This window comes from Camelus ferus, chromosome 19 (genome assembly GCF_009834535.1).
Source record: "Camelus ferus isolate YT-003-E chromosome 19, BCGSAC_Cfer_1.0, whole genome shotgun sequence".
Lineage (NCBI taxonomy): Eukaryota > Metazoa > Chordata > Mammalia > Artiodactyla > Camelidae > Camelus > Camelus ferus.
The window spans coordinates 9,373,922-9,394,350 of NC_045714.1; the positions used below are offsets into that span (position 1 = coordinate 9,373,922).

General features: G+C 40.8%; 1 long non-coding RNA gene across 1 annotated transcript in view; it reads left to right on the plus strand.

Moving 5' to 3' along the window:
* LOC116657854 overlaps nt 1–16,790 on the plus strand; it is a 44,001-nt gene extending 27,211 nt beyond the window's left edge. The window contains exon 3 of the long non-coding RNA XR_004313003.1: nt 16,666–16,790. This is a non-coding gene — a long non-coding RNA (uncharacterized LOC116657854). The remainder of the gene's footprint in view (nt 1–16,665) is intronic.
* The last annotated feature ends 3,639 nt before the right edge of the window (nt 16,791–20,429 follow it).

Consider the following 20,429-nt stretch of genomic DNA (forward strand, 5'->3'; position numbering starts at 1 on the left):
AGAAAAGATTAAAAAAAAACTCCTTTGATTTATTTTGGAAAAAAATGTCATGCGCACTACAGGTAAATTAAGGATGCAGTTGTTTCTATCTACATGGTAACTGCGGTCCCTTGAGGTTAAGTATCCTACCCAAGGTCATGGTGCTAGAAAGAAAAAGAGGCAGGACTTAGAAGCCACACAGTTACTTTTCTAGTAGCTTTCTTACTACATCCCTCTGAAAAGATACTAATTTATTAGTTTGGTTTCTCTCTACAAATCACCTTATTTTCCCCTTTTCCCCTAAATCATTCTAGTGGACAGCAAGCTACAGAGAAAGTCTGTGTATAACACTGTCGAATTGTCTTTTGGACACTATCACCCCGCCATGTTTCTGTCGAAATGAATCTGCAGCATTGACGGGGGAAACGTATATAAAGTAAAAGTCCCCGTTGTTCATTCAGGGATGGTGTTGGCTGGACAAAGCCTTGGGAGGTGGCATCACCAGGGCAGACGGGTTGCAATTAGGAGATGCTAGATGCCTCTCCGTGTTCCCTGGCACTTCTGTCCTCACTTAAAAGGACAACTTGGCTTTGTCTCTGTCCTGACTTTCATTCCACTCCTGTGGTTCACAGCCGCGGCCAGCCCTGAACACACTCTTATGTTGTATGCATGGACAGTGTCTGTGACATATTGACACTGCTTACGATGTGGGAACTGGAGACTCTTTTCTTCTAAGCATGGGGCCACCAGTCGTGCTGGTGTGTGTACTGGCATGGAATGAAAGGACTTCAGAAGCTGCTTTCAGGATTTCCTGAAACTCAGGGGAATGGAGCTGGAGTTGAGATGTTTGAAACTATATTTATACCAGATTTGAATTTGCTCTGTGAAATATTGATCCAAGAAAAGTCTGTATCATAACATCAACTCACACAGCCCTTTGGTGAGGAGGGAGGGAGCACCTCCTCTCTTCCATAGCTCGGATTTCCAAGGCGTACCAGGAGTACCAGGGAAGGGTGTGGACTGTAGTGTGTGCTGGTTGCCGGGACTGTCATCCATCCGTCTGTCAAGGGATGCTGAAATAGTACCCGGTAGGAAGGCTGGCACTCTCAGGGCTGTGTGTCTGCTTTTATTTCGGATACACTGAGTCTCAGAAAGTCCAGATGTTCACGTGACTCTGCCTGACAAAATTTCATCAGGGTCCCAACAATTAGACAGTGCGTTTCCTGAAGATGTTTTGAGAGTCACCATTTGGGATCCAGGCACAGGCAATATCCTCTAGGCAGAAGTCTTGAGGGATAAAGAGGGAATTTATCACAAATACAGAGGGCAGAAAAGTGAAGATTTATGCTCTACAGAAAAAAAAGGAGAATCCATAGATAGAGTGGGTTTGGGTTGATTTGCAAAATCTTTGGCCTAGAACTGTTATATGACCATCAGCTTAGATACTGGCTGTTCCCCCCAAAACTCACCTCAACCTCCACTGGCCCCATATAGATAAGGCCTTAAAAGATATTTAACAAAGATCTTGGAACTGGGAGGCAGGGATCTGAAGTCATGTGTCATCCTGGTGGTGTACTGTTTAGACTCTGTGACAGCGTTGTTGTTGGTTGATTACACACAAACACAGTAAGAGTCATTCTGCGGCATAGAGTTCTATGGGTTTTGACGAACGCATAGAATCACATATCCCGCCCCACAGCCATGGCACAGAAAATTTTTTTATTCCTAAAATGTATTTCTGTTTCTCCGTTGTCCACCATCAACCCATGGCATTCCTTTCTTCCACCATCAAGCCATGGCAGCCAGTAATCTGTTTCCCACCCTATAGTTTTTCCCTTATAAATGTGTTGTGTAAATGGCATCGACATGTGCAGCCTTTGGCGTCTGGCTTCTTTCACAGGGCATTTGATACTCATCCATGCTGTTGCCTGGATCAATAGTTGGCTCTAATTTTTTTTTTTAAATCCCTGAGTGTTACTCCATTGTATAAAGGTACCATAGCTTTCTCTCCATTCTCCAGTTGAGGGACGTTCTCCACTTTTTAGAGATTACGAAAAAAACCACCATAAAAATTTCGGCATAGGTTTTGGTGTGAGCATAAATGTTTGTATCACTTTGATAAATCCCTAGGATCGGAATTGCTGGGTCGAGTGGCAAGTGTATGTTTAACACTATAAGAAACTGTCAGAAGTTTTCCAAAGTGGTGGTGTCTCTGCTGTTCTGTAGTCACACCAGCAATGAGTACGTGTTCCAATTGCTCTGCGTCTTGGAAGTGTCAGATTTCAGATTGGGCTTTTTTCTTTTTTCCCATTGTGTTAGGTGTGGAGTAGTGCCATATTGTGGATTTAATTTGCATCTCTCTAATCGCTGATGACACTGAGCAGTTTTCATGCATGTTTTGCCATCCTTAAATCTTCCTTAGTGAAATGTCTATTATTTTGCCCACTTTCTAACTGAATTGTTTTCTTACTGTTGGACTTTGAAAGTTTGTTGTATATTCTACACAAAAGTTCTTTATCAGATATAATTTTTGCAAATATTTCCCTATAGCCTATGACTTGTCTTTTCATTTTCTTAACTTTGCCTTTTGAAGAGCAAACATACTCAGTGTTGGTGAAGTCCAGCTTATCAATTTTTTTAAATTTTTATGGATCACGCTTTTGGTGTTATATCTAAGAAATCTTTGCCTAACTCAGGGTCGCATAGATTTCTTCTGTGGTTTTTTTTTTTTTTTTCGAGAAGTGCTATAGTTCTAGGTTTTTAAGTCTATGCTCCAGTGTGAGTTAATTTTTATATAGGGTGCATGATAGGAATCAGGCTCAAATATTTTGTTTTCCGTGTTCTAGCATAATTTGTCAAAAAGACCATCTTGTCTCTATTTAGCTGCCTTTGCACCTTTTTAAACATCTATCCACCACGATGTGTGAGTCTATTTCTGGACTTTCTAATCTGTTCTGTTGATCTGACTGTCTGCTTTCTCTAATACCATACCCATTACCCTTGTCATTTGGCGCCTTTCTACATGTAAATTACATTTTATTGGAAAGTCAAATGTTACTTTTTCCTTAAAAATTCATTTATTTCACCATTTTTTGCTTCATATATTTTTAAGAGTACTCAGCTCTCCGTTTTCCTTGTTTTCTTAATTTCTATTTTCAAAATTCCCGAGCCAACTAGTCTTTAAAAGCTGCATACTGTATGATTCCATTTATATGACATTCTGGAACAGGTAAAACTGTAGAGGGGTGGTAAGCAGATCAGTGACGGCCAGAGGTTGGACTGGCAGGAGGCTGATGAAATAGATGAAGCACAGGTTTTTGTTTCAGTTCAGTTTGGTTTCAGGGACGTGAAACTCTTCTGTATGATGCTTTTCTGGTAGACACAGGATATCATGTGTTTGTCAAAAACCCATAGGACTTTAGAGCACAAGAAGTGAACCTTAATGTATCCAAGTTGAAAAGAAAGCATTTAAGAGATCGAGGGATCCCAGGATGGAATACAGACCATAACAGCAGAATCCAACTGTGTTACAAATATAGGAAACAAACTCGATGAAGGAGGTAGGGGGAAAAGGTGCTGATCGAAGTAACTCTGGAAATGAGTAGGGTCTGTAAGACTAAAGGCAAAATAAATTTCACATCAGCACTGTGATTGACAAAGGTGTTTCCCGTAGGGGTGGCAGTTAATATTTCTGAAACCACTAGGCATGTATACTGGAACTGAACACTTAAGTAAATGGGTGGCAGATGGGGGAAACCAGGTTTCTCGTTGGAGTAGGAAGTTACAGACAAGCAAGGGAGAAGGCTCAGGTGATCCGTGTGGTAATGAATTAGAGTTGGAGTCATTGAGCGTGGACTTTCGTTTAGCTTAAGATAGATACAGATAAATATACATAGAAGTTTTTATAGATGCATGTATATTTATAATTTGTGTATATACATGTGTTGGAATCAACAATGTACTTGCCACAAAGAACACACCAAGGGCCCAGATTTTGGTTTCTAATTCCACTCTCAATAAAAGGAACCATGGCTTCTCAGAAAAAAAGCTAATTCTAGGACTGGGGCAGGAAATCAAAATGAGCCTGAAGAGACTTGAATTTCCAGAAAGTACAGAAACCCCCTCCCCAGCCCCCACACCATAAAATCATTGATGGGAGTATGTCAAAGGGACATAGACGCCAACCGATGGCATATCCAGTCAGGCTGCAGAACCATGAGGGGTAACGATAAATGGTATTTTAAAGCACTGAGATTTGGGGCGGTTTATTTTACAGCCATAAAGATAAGTACAACAGTCAGTTAAATGTCGCAGTTTCAAACTCAGTTTTCTAGGACCGTTTCATGTACAAACAAACAACCGCACAAAAGCACACACACACTGTGTGCTTTGCAAGGCACAGTCCAGCCCCTGCAGCTTCACGCCCTCGCGATAGCCCTCGGCAGAAAGAGAGCATTTCTCAATGAGCCATTGCAACCTGTCTTGAAGGAGCCACCAAGCCAAAAGATTTATATCTTATAAAGGATTACTTACTACTTAAAGAGTCCCTGCTGCTGCTTCTCAGTTGCTTCAGAGATACAGCTAGTGGGAGTATATGAGAGGAAGTGAACTTACAAAACCATCATGCCTGAGCCAGTGTGAACCGAAAAACCATCCACCTGGTCCTCGCCAACTATGAACGCTTTAATACTTCGATTAGTATATTTAATAGATTACTGATACTCGACTTCAGAAGCAAGATGGCATTTCTAAAATTTCTTTTCTATAGAAGATTTGTTGTAAATATGCCAAGACTCCCATCATGTCTTAAAATCTTGAGTAGCAGTTACAGTCTCAACAAGTTATTTTGTCTGCCTCCATGAGTTTGTTATTATTAGGTTATTATGAAACACAGTCTAAATGGGAAAGTGTTGCTTAGTGAGAATGAATTTATCGATGTCTTCTCTTTAAGTTTCTTTTGAGTAGGGGAGAATTACAGTCATGTGTGATTTGCACCCGGAACCCAAGGGAAGAGGTGAGGTGATGCATAACATAAGCTTGGGAACAAGTCGTAAGCCCGCAGGGTGACGAATGTCTGAACCCCCTCCCAGGGAACCCCAGAGCTCAGCATGGAGGTGACGAATGCTTGAACCCCCTCCCCGGGAACCCCAGAGCTCAGCGTGGGGGGAGGTAGGACAGTGCAGCAGTTAAAAATTCTTGTCATCAAAGCAGAAGCCCAGCTCCTCTGCTCACCAGATTTGTGACCTAAGGGTTTTAAGCTGTTAGAGAATCATTTAAAAAAATATATGTATAACACTTGCCTTAGAGACTTGAGGGGTTCAAATGTGATTAAGCTTTGAAAGTGCTTAGCAGAGTCTGGCGCGTACTAAGCAGCGATCAGCATTGGCTTCTTGTTTTAATGAGTTGGGAACAACGTGATCTTGACTGTCTCCGTCAGATTTCCTGCCCAGGCTTCTCCTGTCACTCCCTGCTCTGAGGGAAGGCCCCAGTGCTCATAGGTACGATCTCAGCTCATTGAGAGTGAAAATACTTCCTCTGACCTCTCTTCATCTAGAAACCATAGTTCTAGTCGGAGCGGTGATGTGGAGAAACATTTGGAGGGCTTTGTGATCTTGGGCAAATTGTTTAACCCATCTCGGCCTCAGTTATTTCTCTGTAAAAGGGGGATGATACGGTACCTACCATATAAGGCAAATATGGGGGTCGAAGAAGATAATGTATGTAAAGTGTCTAAAACAATGACTGGTGCATAGAAAACACTGACTTTATTATTATGTCTTAAGTTATTATCAGTGTAAAAAATTATCGTGTGTCGTATACTCAGCTCCCTGGTATTCTGGTAGCCTCGTCATTAACCATCAGTCTTTTTTCTCTACCTTTCCTTCAGAAAATGTCCCCGTATACCTGGCTGTCATAAGATGAAAACAATACCAATATGGCAACAGGGGGCACTGGATGTATCTTAGAAAGGATGTTGCTTTCGTTGTAAAGTTTTTTTTAAAGCCCCATGGATTGTTGGGTGAAAGATTAAGACCTTGACTAACAGACCTCAAGCAACAAGCCTTGTTTAAGAGATTATGGAGAATGTCCCTGGAAGGGCCAAGGTGGGAGAGAAGAATGAAGAACCGGTTGTCAGATAGTGTGTGGGAGCGCAGGGTGGGGACCGACGCAGGGTCGGGTGAACACGTTCTGAGAGTAAGCATGTTCACATAGTGTGTGTTTGCTTTACTGGAGCTCCTCCTCCTTTCCCGCAATCCCCAGCCCCACCCTTAGCAGGTGGAAGTCTATCTCACTCATGGCTACGCTGGGCCTGTGGGGCCTTTCACTTTCGTAACGGAAAGTGAAAATCCTGCCTGGGTGATGGGTTGTGGGGGAAAAAGGCACATGCCCAGGAAAAGGAAATCGGAAGCACCCCCTTCCTACCCATCTTGCCGCATTTCTTACCCAACACAAAGTTGTAGGGAAAAAAACGTTGGCTGTTTCAGATGTCCACAAGTCATGGGATAGAAGACGCATACCCACCTTTATGAGATCTTACCACCATGTCTCTGTGCCCAGTCCGGGACCTTGCATAGGAAAAATGAATGAACGAATGAATGAATGAGATCGCAGCTGACATCTGGGTTACACACGTCTCAGGCATTGTGTGTGTAAGTAGTATTTACCGCAGAGTGTTCAGGCATTCATAGTTCTTTAGCTGGTTTCTGTAGCTGAATGAGAATTTATGTGTTGAAGCAGGCTACCTGAAATGTATTCATTTTACCCAAACACTATTTATTCAGTGTATTTTTTCTTCAATACTTAGATTTGCATGCTCTGTTCCAGGTAGACAATGCCGGCCTCATGGGTCTTTCATGTTAGGCAGGGAACACAGAATATACACATGTGACAAACGTAATAATTCCATAGAGTGCTATGAAGAGTATTAAAGAGGGTGTTTGGTTAGGGAGGGTCTTGATGGGTGTTAGATAAGGAAGCCACTTAACAGAGGACTTGGGGCTGAGGCATGAAGGATGAGAATTAGCCACTGGATAATTTGGCAGTCAAGTCACATAGACAGAGGAGCACTGTGATAAGGATGAGGCTGAAGAGATGTAAAGGTGAGGGCAGTGCATCGAATGGGGTCCAGGAAACAGAGACACATGCAGGGTGAGTCAGAGAAGCGGGAGGTATTGGTGAAGAGTTGAATTTTATTCTGAGAGCGATGGGAAGCCTTTGAAGGATATGAAATGTGAGAATGACATGATCTCATTATAAGAGTGTTTGTTTTCTAATAAACAGTGTCCAGCTTATCTATATCTCACTTGTCCATCCTCACCAAACCTGGACTCTGAGCTTTTAGCACTGCATCTTACAAGAATGCAACGGATGCTCAGAGCGGATATCTGCTTTTTCCAAGGTTATTTGGGTAAAAGGAAAAACTGAGGATTTTACCGCATGGCAAGTGAGAATTGGCTGCCTCTCAACCAGAATTCTCTGTGTTTAATAGTTGATGGAGGGGAAAGGGGACCTTTTTAAAATTGGTGCTGTGATTTTTTTTTCAATGCGCTTTGCAAAGTAAGCGAAAACTCTTCTTTCAAAAAGGCACAAGTGTAATGCTTTTCCTTATTTTTCTTCCAAGTGTATCTTTTACCCATGTCTTTGCTGAGTCGGCGTATGTTCCATCCATGCCGACTGCTAAGGCATTAGCTGATGACCTGCAAGCTGGGGAAAAGGGTCAGGAGAGAGATTAGAGCCGAGGGGACGTGGGGCTTAGAGGGAACAGGTGAGCCACGCAGTGGGTTTCAGCCAGCGGACTCAGCAGCGCCAGAGGTGTGTAAAAAGGATTTCATGATACTTAGATTTTTGTGAAATGAAGTTATGTACCTTGATGCAACAGTCACTGCTTTCCAGAACAGTGCAAGTCAGTATTTTAAAGCTGGCTTCAATATGTCTGATTAATGTTTTTGGTTTATGTAAATTTCATTTCGGTGATAACATTGTAGTATATGTGTCTAACATATTGCGTTAAATTTTGTGCTGTTTTATGGAATTCTTAATGCGGTGCTCTGAATCCTATATGAACTCTGAAAACAAACCTTTACTTCTATCAAGCATTGTTAGTCCTCCTTATAATTCAGGGTTTGGTACTTTATGCCAAAACTTATATTGAAAGCAAACATCAGGAAAAACACTCTTTCAAACGCAGTGGCGTTGCAACACTAAAGATATTTTGATTAAAAAAATCAATTAACTAAATAGAGTAGATTGTGACTAGGTAAGGAAAAGACTGCTCCCTCTTGTTCGTTCTTCTCACCCGTCATCTCATCAACTTTCAGTGACCATGTATTTGCCAAGCTTCTTCCAGACACCAAACAATAGGGTAGGTGGCACAGAGACACTGGCGAGAAAAGCAGATGTTGACCCTATAGAAACAGAGGGCAATGTATGGGCAATAAACAAAGAGACTGGTAATTATATATTCATTCATTCATTTATAAGTTGTACTGAGTGCTGAAGCGCAGGAATGAGAAACAGTGGTACCACAACGAGAGGATGGCGTGCTGTGTGTCACCGCCCGCATGTCCAGTTTCCCCTTTTGTCCTTAGCAATGAAACAATAGTTTTTGCTGATGGTGGTGGTGGTATTTTTGGGGGGAGCGGACCTGGTGACAGTATGCCCTGCTTAAAAGAACTACTTTTCCCCGAATCCTGTTCACCTGGAGTGACCCTGTAACAGAGACCCAGCCAATCAGATAAAAGGAGGTTTACTTCTGAAGGCACCTGTACCCTCAGGAGCATTCTTCTCTCCATCAGGAACGTGGACAAAATCCCGGAGGAGCGTGCTCACGTGGGCACTGGGAGGCCCGAAGCATGAGTGCAGAGACAACAGGAATCTGGGTTCCCATCCATGGGCTTCCCATTGCATGACAAGAAATGTACAAAATTTATTTTAAAATGTGTATTAGTCAGGTTTTCAGGCTGATTAAGGGTAGGACGTGAGTGCTGAGAACTTGCTTGGGAACAGAGGTGGAAGGATTGGAATAGAATTAAGCACAGAAGTACCAAGTTATCTGAAGTTGGTTGGTTTTGTCAATAGGAACAAATGCTTAAGAAAAACAAACTGAAGTCTAAAAATACAAGCACACACAATCCTTGCACTTTTAAAATTTTTAGTAAAAAGATAGTATATTTGGCACAACACCCATATTCACACAATTTTAGTCATCTACTTCTCTTTTTTATAAGATTTTAAAATACATTTATTTATTTATTTATTCTATTTTTAGGAGTAATTAGGTTTTTTTAATTTTTTTTTTAATGAGGTGCTGAGGATTGAACCCAGGACATTCTGCATGCTAGGCACACACTCTCCCACTGAGCTATACCCTCCCTGCCCCCATCTTCTCTTTATGTGTGCTGGCCTATATATTTAATGAGTAAAAGGGAAATATCCTTTCCTTAGGTTAAGGTTTCATTTCTACTTTTGACTGAAATAATAGTTCCCAACTTTGGTTTGCAGTATCAGAGTATACGGGAAAATTTTGAAGTAGCACCCACCTCCAGCCTCAATACAGACCAGATGAGGCTTAGAGACTCTGATTGAGTAGGTCTGGGTGCCATGTTGAGGGGTTTAAAAATCCCCCCAGGTGACTCTCATTTGCAGCCAGCCTTGAGGACCCCTGACCTGGAGGAGTGATCAGTGCTTGGGCTGTCCACAGGCCTGAATCCCCTGAGAAAGGGACAGCCAGGAAGAGAAACCTAGTGGCCGAGGACTTCCTCCATCCCTCCAGAAAGTCTCATTCAAGTTCTAGCTTCCCTCGTAAATAACTGTGTAATTTTGAGAAAACCACTGAATCTTTCCAGCCCTCCATTTCCTCACTGAAGATGAAATAGCAGACGTCAGGCGCTTCCCAACCAAAGATTAAGAGCGTGCAGTGCAGCTAAGGTGCCCGTCAGTGCAACCAAGGTTCTGCATCCAGCGTCATCACAGGAAAATGACTGACTATTTGTGATTTAGAGGATGCTTTGGGGATGGTATCACTTAAAATGCAGACAATGAGAGATGCAAAAATGCATTATATGAGCCCCACAGAGACACTCCAAGAGTCAACACCCAGCTCACCTGAAACTGGGTAATTAAGAAACCTTTGTGAATGCATTGGAGCAGGCACATCATATTTATTAAGATGCTATTAAAAAGTAAAAAATAAATTTCAAAGACAGCAGTATCAAATATGAGCCTCCACTGAAAGAATCCCAGAGCCGGCTCACTCAGTTGCAGGCTCTGATCTGCAAGCTGGCTGCTCCTTGCAGGACAAGCCTGTGTAGCTGCTCCACGGTGGGTCTCAGTGGGAATGTAACTTACTTAACCATGGATAATGGTTTTTCAGAGCAACCCCCGGGAAGCCGGAAAGCAAAAGTTTCTTCATTATGATAATACTATCATAGTCTTAGGGTTTAAAGACTTAAGGCCGTCTACCCTGACCTGTTTATTTTAAAGATTTAAAATCCACAGCACGCAGGTTCAGTGCCTTGGTTACGTGACTCTAGACAGTTGATGGAAGGCAGTCCCAAGCCCGTAGGCTTGCTGGTGTCAATTCCCGTCCCCTTTGTATTTCTCTTAGAACTGTGCTTCCCGAACCAGCAGCCCCAAGCCACCTGTGGTTTTTGTAGTCTTTAAATGTGGCTAGTTTGAGTTGAGATGTGCTATCTTAGCCCATTTGGGCTGCCATAAAAAGTACCATAGACAAGGTAGCTTATAAACAACAGTAGTTTATTTCTCATGGCTCTGGAGGCTGGGAAGTCTGAGGTCAGGGTGTCAGCATGTCGGCTACTGGGAGCCCTCTTCTGGGTCGCAAAGTGCTGCCTTCTCATTGTATTCCTCATGTGGCAAAAATAGAGTGAGAGAGCTCTTTGGTGTCCTTTTATAAGGGCACTAATCCCATTCATGAGGGTGCCCCCCTCATGATGTAATCTCCTTCCAAAGGTCCCATCTCTTCCTATCATCACATTGGGAGATAGGATTTTGACACATGAACTTCAGGGGGGACATAACATTCAGTCCACTGCGCGTGCTGTAAGTGTAACATACACATCAATTTTAAAGACTTAATATGAAAAAATAAAGCACAATATTGTTATGCCGATTACCTGTTGAAATGATAACATTGGGGATATACTGGATTAAATAAAATATATTATTAAATTGATTTCTTTTTATTTTTTAAACTGTAGCTATGAGAAAATCTAAAATTATGTATGTGACTTACATTTTATTTCCGATGGGCAGCTCCGTCTCAGATCCCCTGCACCAAGGCAAGTTAAAGGAACCAATTTAAAAGATTCACAGTCAAAAAAAAAAGTTAAATAAATAATAAATAAATAAGTAAATAAATAAATAAATAAATAAAAAGATTCACAGTCGTTTAAAAGTCGCAAGGACATGGTCAGAAATAAAGGGAGAAAAGCTTCATAGAATAAAGAGGGTTCAGATCAGATCTGTGCAGTCAGGTTCAGAATTCTGGATGTGTTTTTCAAATGGCTCATCTTCTAGAAAGATGGAAAAGTCACTCAGTGAAAGAAAATGGGAGTGTCTTACTCATTTTGTGGTGGGGGGAGCAAAACATAACATTTATCGGCTACCAGCTGTTCTCCCTTCAATGTGTCTTTATTGTTCTACGGGGGAAAAGATGTGTTGCGTGTAGATTATAACCCCTGAACTGTGTGCTACTTACGATCATCAACATACAGGTACCAGGGTGACTCCTGGAGAAAGTTGTAGTGGGAGTATGTTATTTTTATCTGAGAAATGCCTGGCAAAAGTATATTTTCCTTTTTTATCTATTTTCTTAAATTGTCCTGCAATGAGTGTACTTTTTATATATGTTTGGAATACACAATTTTGTAGCCAACAGTAGATGCAGTCAATATGCTACTAGAAATTAGACCATTGTTCAACAGAGAGGTTAAGGTAGGGTATCTGTTTGTCTAGCTGGTTTTCTTTTATCTTTTTTTCTTTTTTGATGGAGATTTCTTTCTTCCGGGTTCAAGATGGTAATGGGAACTTGTATCATTATTCATTTTCATCACACTAAATAAGCTTCATCACCAACGGGAGTTTTAATTTCTTTGTGGAAATACGTCTCTTGCTGATTCACCCCATCTTTCCTTCATCTTCAAACTGCAGAAGATTTGCTTCAAAGCCCAAAGATCAGGTATACTTCATTCTTTATTGAGCAAATAACAAAAGAAAATTCATTTATATTATTCAGGAAGTAATCATGGAGATACTTTATAGCTCATTTATATCAATATCAAACTAATCCAGTGACAAGTCAAACATGGCGCCCTTTAATCATGGAAAGCTGCGAGGTGTTTCAGCTGAATAAATTAAGGGCAATTAACCAAAAAATGAGCTACACACATGAAGCTCATTATTTTTAGGTTGAGGGATCCTTTTAGTTTACTAGAATTGTTTTTCTTTGATATGCCAGATGCCTGTTTTGCCCAACAAAAATCAAAACCCCTCAAAGCCTAAAAGCATGCCCCCCATGTGTTATGTAAACCTGACTTGATCACTAACTCCAGCCAGGTCATTTGCATCCATTATCCAGGCGAAAAATACATATTCCTGGTCTAAAGGAAAGGTGCACACTTTAGGACTCCAGAAATAACCCAGATAATAAAATCAACACAAATTGGATTCTATTGTATCATTCATGCTGGAAAATCAGTTAAGATTAGACAGAAAGAGGTTGGGCATTGGCCACAAATTCCTGTAAAAGGAAGGCATAGACAAAGCTGTGCTGGTTGGCTTTGATGAGACAAAGGGATGTGTTTTGCACGAATGCTTGTTCTGGGCACAGAGGTTTGTGAATATGTGTAATTTTTTTTTCAGAAACTTTCAGTAAATCCACATATATGTTTAGTTAGTAACACTGCGTTCATCTCCTAATGGTTTTGCCAATGATACTAAATGTTGGCATTTAATGTGCCCATGTTAAAGGAAATACAGTCAATTACGATTGATTTTTTGCCAGTAGATGGATTGAATGGCCTAGATAATCCAAAACAGTGGATGAAATTAAAAATAACTTTGGGTTCTGTAAGGCTCCACGCCCTCTGCCATGTTTGTTGGCTCAACCATGTCTGCGTGTATACTCAATAGACTTTTTGTTCACATCAAAAATTCGCATTTTCTGAGAATCTGGAAACTATTGTAGGGACAAAAATATCAAAAAATATGATGGGTGACAGGAATTTGGCACAAATTAAGATTTTCAAAAAATATTCACTGTGCGTCTTTTAGCATTCTAGATGTTCAGGGTACAGAGGTTATTAAAGACCCTGCATGTGTTCTATCCAGAAGGATGGCAGATAAAGTTATAAACAAATGTACCAACGATACTGTGTTAAGGTTCTATAAGTAAATAATAGCATAGATGGTATGGGGCAGGGGCGACTTCAGTCACAGTGGGACAGTCTCTCTAAGAAGCTAATTTTGTTTTTCTGTAACTGTTTATCTTGAAAACACATCAGATCTACAAAATGTTGCAAAAATAGTATAATTAACTCTATTTCCTTCAGTCTTCCTAACCAGTAGCTGACACTTTGCCGTATTTGCTATGCATTTATCTCGATGTTATTCTGACCCAATTAAGGGTTTCAGGCATCTTGACCCTTCACTCATAAGTACCTCAGCGTGTATCTCCTAAGAACAGTACCGTTCTAGAAATGACCGTGGAACAATATCATATTGAAGACATTTAACATTTATATAAAACTAGAGTGTAAAATACTGCCCAAATTTTAAATTTGCCAGCTGGCCCAGAAGTATTTTTTCTAACATAAGACTTTTCTAACAAAAAAAAAAGACTTTGACCAACAACTAAATGGTGAGGCCGACGGCCACATTAAAGAGGCTTCCAGGAATAAAACCAGAAGGAGCAGACAATCCAAAGACATTTATATAACATCTGTGTATAAACCTTATTTTAAAAATGGTAGTTCTAGCCAGTATGCTAGGAATTATAATATTAGTAAATAAAATCTGGCTTTAAATATGCTAGTTAAATTGTTAAATTTTAGGTAAAATTCTGTGTAATAAGAAATCTTGCCAAAATTGATAGTCATATTGTTTCTATTTGGTTTTCCTCTATTTTTTCTGTGTACTCTTTACCCAATCCTCAATATTCGTCAATTGAAGAAATCTGCCATATAGCTCCACAAGTGAGATTTAGCAAAATCGTTGCCTGCAGAATTTCAAATGTGGATATGAGGCATTTGGAAGCAGTTTCTGATAAGAAAGTACTGTAAATTGCTACCCCCAAGGTACATCTTGCACATTACCCAACCAAATGTTTTTCTTTAAACAAGATTCAGAGGGAGGAGGGATGTGTTAGCCATGAAACTTAATGGGCTAAGGTGCCATCACTTATTAAATTGGACTATTTGTATGAAAAATGAACATTTAATGTACACATGTAGATATTGTAATCCATTTTATCTTATCTACATACACAGAAGATCCTGGTTATAATGGACCTGGTGGTCCCTTTTTGCTCATTCCATTTGCTTGAGTACCGTGTCTGGATTAATAAAAGAGAATATTTTCCCAAATGAACATAGAAAGGCAAACTGGCCCTCTCCCAAGGACAGAGATATCCCTCTAGGACTTTCAGAGGGACCAAAGTTCAGTTGGCCCTCACCGGGACCATGGGAAGTTTGTAACGTCTTTCATGTCCAGCAGAGAAGCCGCCTGGAATGTCGGGTTCTTTCTAACCTTTGAAAATCATAAAATAAATCCAAAGCATCATAGACCATCTGCTCCTTTCAGCACAGTGTCTACAGATAAGTCTGAGCAAAGGGCAGGCTGTTACCCACACTGGGAGAGAGTTTCGGTTAAATTTCATTCTAGTTCACTTGCCTGATCGCCACCAAAGATACTATTAAAAACAAAAACAACACTCTTTTTGTACAGCTCCCTTTCTTCACCCTTGAATTAACTACCCTTCTTAACATCTACATTTTATATTTTTTTAAGTACCAAAATACAAGCAAGAGTGATGGGAACTTTAAGAAAATGTCTTGTATACTTTTTTTAATCTTATTATTGACATTATGGCAGCCTTGGAAAAAACCTAAAAATGGCCCGAAAGACCAGCAAGAATAGATTATTAAAAAATTCACCTAATAAATATCAGCCATAGGAACCATGTTAAAAAGGAGTGTGGACCATGTATACTTCTGCTACAGGGGGGCCATGATTTATGGGAGGGAAAGAACATGACAAAACCAAACAAAAACCAGAAAGCCAGTTGCAGAATTATACTTAGAGGAACCTCCTTCTTTTTTTTTTTTTTCCAAAAGCAAGCACTGTGTATGCTTCTGTGCCACTGGATGTGTGTGTGTGTGTGTGTGTGTGGATTAAAGAGGACCACAGGTGAAAGAACTAAGCTGTTTCCAGTAGTTCCCTTTGAGAAGTGGTATCGAGGCCTCACCGTGATGGGGAGAGGAGTGCCTTTTGCTTATACTCATTTTTATACCTAAGTTACGCCTGTCTATTGTCATTAAAATAGTAGAGAGGGTGGAGTGGATGGTGGAGCTCAGTGGCAGAGTGTGTGCTTAGCATGCACAAGGTCCTGGGTTCCATCCCCAGTCCTTCCTCTAAAAATAAATTAATTAATTAAATAAATAAACTTAATTACTTCCTCCCAGCAAAAAAAAAAAAAAAAAAAAAAAAAAAGCAAGGATACAACCATAAGGCAGTAGAGATAAATGGCAGCTTAGCAAATATCCAGTCTAATTCCATATTCTTTGAATATATCCCATGTTAAACAGGCAGTGAAAATGGAATTTAGCCCAAACTCCCCAAATCTTAAAGGAGGTAATTTGGTCAATTATTTGTTTGGTTTAAATAAAACAAAACAGTGCCACCCCCAGCCTACTTTCCCTTTAAACATTTGGATATTTTAGCACAGAGAATTTTAGATGATTTAAATGATTAATTTGCACGCTATGGACTATTTAAAATAAACCTATAATCATTGAGATACTAAGATTAACATTCAGAGCCATGTTTCCGCACGTTTTCACTTATTGATGATAATTCAAGGAAATTTTCAAAACATGCTCATAAAGTAGATTTACATGGAACTAATTTTAAGTTGAAAGCTGGAGTTTGACCTCATCATTGGAGCACAGAGGAAAGAGAGAAGAGAGATTGGCTGTTTACAATTATAACATTCATTTTTGTGTCGTCTTTTTTCTGCGTAAACTTGCGGAATTAAACATGACTTTTTTCTGCCTCCTTGTGTTGTTTCCCAAAGCTCAGAAAAGGACAAGAGGAATCAAATTTTCTCCCACCTCAAGTCAGGGTTCAACCAGCTGCACAGGATTAGCCAAGAGATTAGGACCGGGAGGACCTGTCAGTGTTTGGTGCTGTTTGGGGCAGGGCAGTAGCTGTGAGGTGTATTCTATAATTGTGCTTCACAATGTAAAATAAATAAGGTGTTTCTGACCTGTAGCCAAGTGCGAGGGAGAATTTTTAAAAGAACCACACTGAAAACTAGACTTATGTTCTCCTGGAAAGCTAAGGTTGTCTTAAAGAGACCCACCCAAAAAGACCCACAGATCTTGTGCAGTCACAGAGAGGTGGACATCTAGACATCCAGTTGCTGAGAGAGAACGTATTGCTCTTTTTAAGGGAACATGTTGGAGACTCCTGCTGGGACTCTCTTAGGAACCCAAGAATGTTCCCCATGTGAGAGACAGAGCCAGAAGGGTCCTCTGCTCCACTGAGAAGCTCCAAAGCCAGCTATCAACTGGTCCACCCAGGTAAGACTTTTTCTCTTCTTACTGCTCTCTCATCCACATACCGAACCCTATAGCAGTTGTGTGCAGCTGCTGGCTGAGGAGGAAGTGATGGCAAAAAAGAGGGGAGATGGAGCCAGTAGAGAGAGAGAGACAGCATTAGAGTGGTTGAAAGAATGGTGGTTCGTGTAGCTTGGCTGGATTTTCTAATTACCAAAATGACTGTTCCTCTGAATGAAAGACCATGAAAAAGCATGTGTGTTGCTAAAGGCTTCATCCAGGGTAGGAAAGGGAGCTGCACAGAGAAGGAGTTTAAAGGAGCAGAGGGGGAAGGAGTAAAATGCTCTGTCCACACTCTGCCAAGACCAGCGTGTTGGATCCACAGTCATACATTGCTGCTTTAGGTAAGTTCCTAAACGCTGATTTAAAATTTTTTACTCTACTTCATACATTTATGAAAACCACTCTGATGAAAATCTTCCTTCCTTTCACGTGTTGTGGAATCTTTCAGAAAGATGTCTTCCTGGTCCTTTGGTGAACAATAGCTCGATGTCATTGAGAGAGTCCCTTCTACAGGGAAAGTCGTATTAGGGAAGCGACTTTGTCAGCAGAGACTCAGGGCACTATTAAACCCGTGATTTCTGCCACTAGGAATGGAATTATGTGTGAGCATCAAAAGGAAATGAGTTCTGCCTCACATGCCATCACTCGCTGTTAAGAGATTCTGGACTTTAATCAAAACTTTTGCAGCAGAGGCCATCAAACCCTTCAGAAAGAGTTGGTTTGGGGCCATTCAAGGAAGAGTTGGAAATGGTATTTGATTTATTTGAAGGTAGCCAACAAGAGAGCCCCCATTTAGCAAGCATCTCATTCTGTATTTTAGTACAGGTGTTTGTGGCTACGCGCCTTTCCTTGAAAGTAAGCCATACACATAGGCCAGAGTGCGCCGACTCAGAGCCTGGGTGTCCGTGTGTGTTGCTAGCCTGGTGTTTACCTTTTAAAATCCATGTTATTGTTTTGTTGTTTTCTAAGAGCTTTAGTGAGGTATAATTCGCATTTAATTCTATACACATTTAAAAAGTACACTTTGATAGAATTTTGTGTACATATACACCCACCAAATGATCACCACACTCAAGAGAGTGAATGTATCCATTATCCCTAAATATATCCTCAGATCCTTCTGTATTCCCTCCTTCCTGCAACCCTCTGCCCTATCCCATTCCTGTGCCACCCCCCAGTCTGCTTTCTGTCGCTGTGAATCATGCAGAAGACTGAATGTTTATGTTCCCTCAAAATTCATAGGTTGACACCTAGCTCCCAACATGATGGTGTTAGGAGATGGGGCCTTCTGGAGGTGATTATGTCATGAGGGTGCAGCCCTTGTGAATGGGATTAGTGCCCTTCTAAAAGAGGCCCCAGAGAGCTCCCTCACCCTTTCTACCGTGTGAGAACACAGTGTCTGTGAACCAGGAAGTGGGTTCTCACCAGGCTCCAAATCTGAAATCTTGGACTTCTCAGCCTCCAGAATGGGGAGAAAGAAACTTCTACTGTTTCTAAGCTACCCAGTTGGTGGTATTTTTCTCTTACAGCAGCCCAGATGGACTGAAACAGATGAGTTTACATTTTCTGGAGATAAAAGATTTGTACCGAATATTCCCTTTTTGTTCTCCTTCACCGAGCACAATTATTTTGAGATCCATCATGTAGCAGATATTTAATAATTCGCTCCTTTTCCTCTGTGGAGCGGTATCCATTGCATGGATATACCACAATTTGCTTCTCCATACACCTGTTGATGGATATTTGGGTTATTTTCAGTTTGGGGCTACTGCAAATAAAGTTTCTAGGAATACTGAAGTGTAAGTTTTTGTATGGGCAAAGCATTTTTCTCTCTTGGGTACATATCTAGCAGTGGCTAGCTCATAAGATAAGTGTATATTTAGGTTTTTAAGAAATTACCAAACTATGGCTCTAAAGTGGTCGTAATCTTTTAATTTACAACCATCAGTTTATGAGCATTCTAATTCCTTCACATACCTACCATCATTTGGTATTGACCATCTTTTGAATTTAAGCCATTTTGGAGAGTTGTAATGCTATCTCACTGGAGTTTTAATTTGCATTTTCCTAGTGACTAATAATGTTGAGCTTCTTTTGATGGGGTGGTTTGTCATCTGTGTATCTTCTTTGCTGAAGTCTGTTCAAATCTTTTCTTCTGTTTTTTATTGAGTTGCTTTCTTACTATTGAGTTTCGAGAGTTCTTTACATATTCTGAACACAAGTACTTTACCAGATATGTGCTCTGCAAATATTTTCTTATAGTCTTTTCATTCTCTTAACATTGTCTTTTGAAGAGCAGAAGTTTTAAAGTGTGATGAAGTCAAACTTACCAATTCTTTCTTGTATGGATTTTCTCCTATGTTTCCCATCTCTTGAGTTCATTATCCTCCATTACCTGTGTCCATTGCTCTTAAAAACAGTATTTTAAGTATTATGGCTTTTTTTTGTTTGTTTGTTTCAAGGGGGATAGTAAATCTAGTTCCTATTATTTCATTTTAAAAGAAGCAGATGCCTGGTGTTACCTCAAATTTATTTTATGGCCAATATTTGACAATCTGGAGACTTCACATTATAAACTACATATTGGGATTCCCTTGAAAATCACCTGGCCACACAGTGACCATATTCCTGCGTAAAGGAACAGGCTGGAGCAGTGTGGCCCTGCATTTGGTTATTAATCACTAACCCAGCGCAACTTCCTGATTCAGTTGGTAGAAAACAATATTAATTACAAGTTCACTCAGTTTCCATATGCACCTAAATCTAACCATTTCTCTAGGTCATAAACTGGATGAGCAAGGAGTTTTAGTTATTCAGTGAACAAAATTATCCTTTATTATTGAAATGGTACAGTACTATTATCTTTATTTGCAAAGGAAGGAAGAAATGGACATTTTTAGCACCTATATTCCGGGCATTTTAACACATAACATTTGGTTAAATCAGTGAATTCAAGTCCTAAGGCAGGGCTGTGATTAATTCACTCAGTGCGGACAGGACACTGTCCTGGCCGAGGGGGCGGCAGAGAGGGTTAGGCATCGTTCCCGTCTCACCGGTGCAGCCCGCTGGCCGTCCTGGAAGACTCGCAGCCTTCCTGTGAGCGCTGTTCCTCCAGGACTCGGGGTTGGCAGGTTTCCAAGAAGGAATAACTTATCAATGAAAATTACCTGAGGGTGGCCCAGATTTGACATGTCAGACTTCATTCTAATTTGGCAATGTCACAAGTGTCACCTAGTTGCTTCAGAGCCAGGTCGAGCTGTCCCCTCTGGATATATGCATTGAAATGCTTTCTCCAGTTTGCTTCCTACGAGGTGGTTTTGGAACTTCCCTCAGAATCATTGCTCAGTCTCGTTCCTGAGAAAGCACTGCTGAGAGGTGTAAATGGAGGACCAAGCGACCCACAACGGTCAAGCCCATTTGGACTTCCAGCCACGCACGGAGGAAGAACAAGGGATCCTGTTGCAGGAAATAAGCCAGGGAGGGGCTCAGCTTCCCAGATGCAGCTCCTGGTGTTTCATGGGCAATGTCCTCTTCCCCAACCTACCAGATGGCTTTAGGGTCAATCTGGATAAGGAATGCAGAAGTATAGTATAA